Source organism: Palaemon carinicauda, chromosome 23 (genome assembly GCF_036898095.1).
Source record: "Palaemon carinicauda isolate YSFRI2023 chromosome 23, ASM3689809v2, whole genome shotgun sequence".
Lineage (NCBI taxonomy): Eukaryota > Metazoa > Arthropoda > Malacostraca > Decapoda > Palaemonidae > Palaemon > Palaemon carinicauda.
The window spans coordinates 103,072,969-103,075,468 of NC_090747.1; positions in this window are offsets into that span (position 1 = coordinate 103,072,969).

Here is a 2,500-nt window from a genome sequence, read left to right on the forward strand (position 1 = left end):
TTTAAAGGTCAATCATGGATGCCAGAGGCAAGGGACAAGCTAATATCAGAGACCAACCATGTTTACATATGATCAAGCCCCCTCTGCATCAAGCTAGGGACCAGCGAGGAGGGGCAGGCAATAGCTGTTGATGATTCAGCAGGTAGACTTTTAGGCTTCCAGAACCCCTCCCGCCATCCCAAGCTCGCAAGGATGGTAAGGTTGCAGACACTAGTAGAAACGATCGAGCGTGAGCAGGGTCGAACTCCCGACCAACAGATTACGAGAGATGTTTCCATTAAAATAGTTTGGAAATTGATATAGGTAATCACTCAGGTTTAAATTCCAAATAAAAGTTCATAAGTGCAGAATCTTTTGATGGCAAAAACGTGGATAGATGACATTTCGATCATGCTCTGACAATTAGTGTCATGGTCTTGGATGACCTTCCTGGCCCATGCCCTGTCCATTTTACCAAGATTCACGAGTCCATAATTCGAAAAGCGTCATGAACTCGCATCTGCGTAAGGTCCATTTGTGGCGAGAATTCATTGAAGTCTCATCCATCTTATGTGATGGCGTGTGAATTGATTGATGGAGTTAATACCTTAGAATGAAGGCTAATTAATCCAACGATTTTGTGGAGTGGAAATTTGGTGTTTTACAATTTAAGAAATAAAAATGATTGTGAATCCATATTTGGGTTAAGGAATTAAAAAAAAAAAAAAAATGTGAATTCACTTTTTGAGTTATGAAATTCAAGAACCAAGCATGAATCTATTTTTGGGTGGTTATGAAATTAAAAAAAAAACTGTGAATCCATTTTTGGGTTATGGAATTCAAAAAACATGTGTGAATCCATTTTTGGCTTATCGAATTCAAGAAACAATTATGAATCCATTTATTTAGTAACATGATATTATTAAGCATAAAATATGACATACTGAAATAACCTAAGACACTTCCATTTGCAGTTATGATTATTTTGTTTTAAAGAGAGAAAAACTTCCGACACAACCAATAATTCATCTTCCTTAATGACTTTCAACCTCTTCGTTTTGCAAGGAGATAATGAGACACAAGGTCTCATCCCCTTCAAGCAAAACATTTCCCTTCCGCGGGAAAAATGACTCGAGTATTTTTATTACCTAAGAAAACGCGTTTTTAGATATGATTTCCCCCCCCCTCAGAGGAAAGATATGTACTTGAAGCGAACAACCATTATGGGGAGGGTCTTTCATTATCTTTTTTTAGTTGTCCAACGTCATTTAACGTTTAGTTTCATAAGTATTCGTCTTCTAACTTTTCTTCTTCTTCTTCTTCCCTACCTTTTTCCCTACACTAGTGTACACAACCCGACAAAAATGGCGGCTGACTATTTAGCTAGATATGCACTCACACAGATTCAACCCTTAGCCCCTCACCCTTTCCTAATTACAGCACGGCAGTTATGGTTTCTCAGTGTACGTCTAGGTGTACTGCCTCTCACCGGGGTATGATTACTCCCTCCCCTCCTACACGAGGGAAGGGGAGAGACCGAGTAGTTATATGTCTGGCAATGCCGTTCTGCGTGACCAAAAAAAAAAAAAATAATACACACACACACTTGGGTATTTTTCCTGTTGGAGCCACTGTGCTTATAGCATCCTTCTTTTCCAACTAGGGTTGTAGCTTGGCAAGTGATAATGATAATAATAATAAAGAACGAAACACTTTCCATCTTTCTGAAGAGATGATTCTCATACTTTCTCATTTTCTTTTAAAATTCCGAAGCTAATGAGATATTTTCTTAGGTCGTTTCATAAAGAAATTGCGTTGCAGGCAATTCCATTTTGTAAGGCGGTTATATTTTTTGAAAATCAGTTTTCGTACGTTATATTTTTCATGAAATGTTTCTTCTTTTTTCCTTTTTCTTGGTATTGTTGAGTGTGATCCATTATGAGTTTTTTTTTTTTTTTGTAAGGAGCTAAAGTTTTGAAATTCTTTTATCCTAGGCTAAATTTGTCCCCCCAAAGTTTTTATTTTATTTTTCGAAAATGGAAGCGCATTAGAAAAGATGTCATTTATTCGCCGACTAACTTCCAAAATTTAAATTTTCCAAAAGACTTTTAAGAGTGATATAGTTTTTTTTTTCTTTTTAATATTCTTGCGAAAATGTTACCTTTAATAAGTTCTTTTGATTTTTTCTCCGCATTTTATCAAAGGCGGTGATTTGAATGGTAGCGTCTTTATGACCAAAAATCAAGCAACATTATATCTGATTAAGTAAATTATTATAGAACAATTTCAAGTTTGTTATTGAATTAGTTAGAAAGAAGTTTTTGTCTTTTCTTAACCATCATATTTGATCAATTTTCTTTTACCTCTAATTTTCCATAACATGCTTTACATTCTTGACATATTTTTATTTAATACTGCTCAGGAAAAAGGGTGCAGATGTGTTATCTAAATTGAGAAGAATATAGATCGGTGCTAGGTATAGAAAAATATGTTTTTAAGTTATTCTTGAAAGATGCATGTC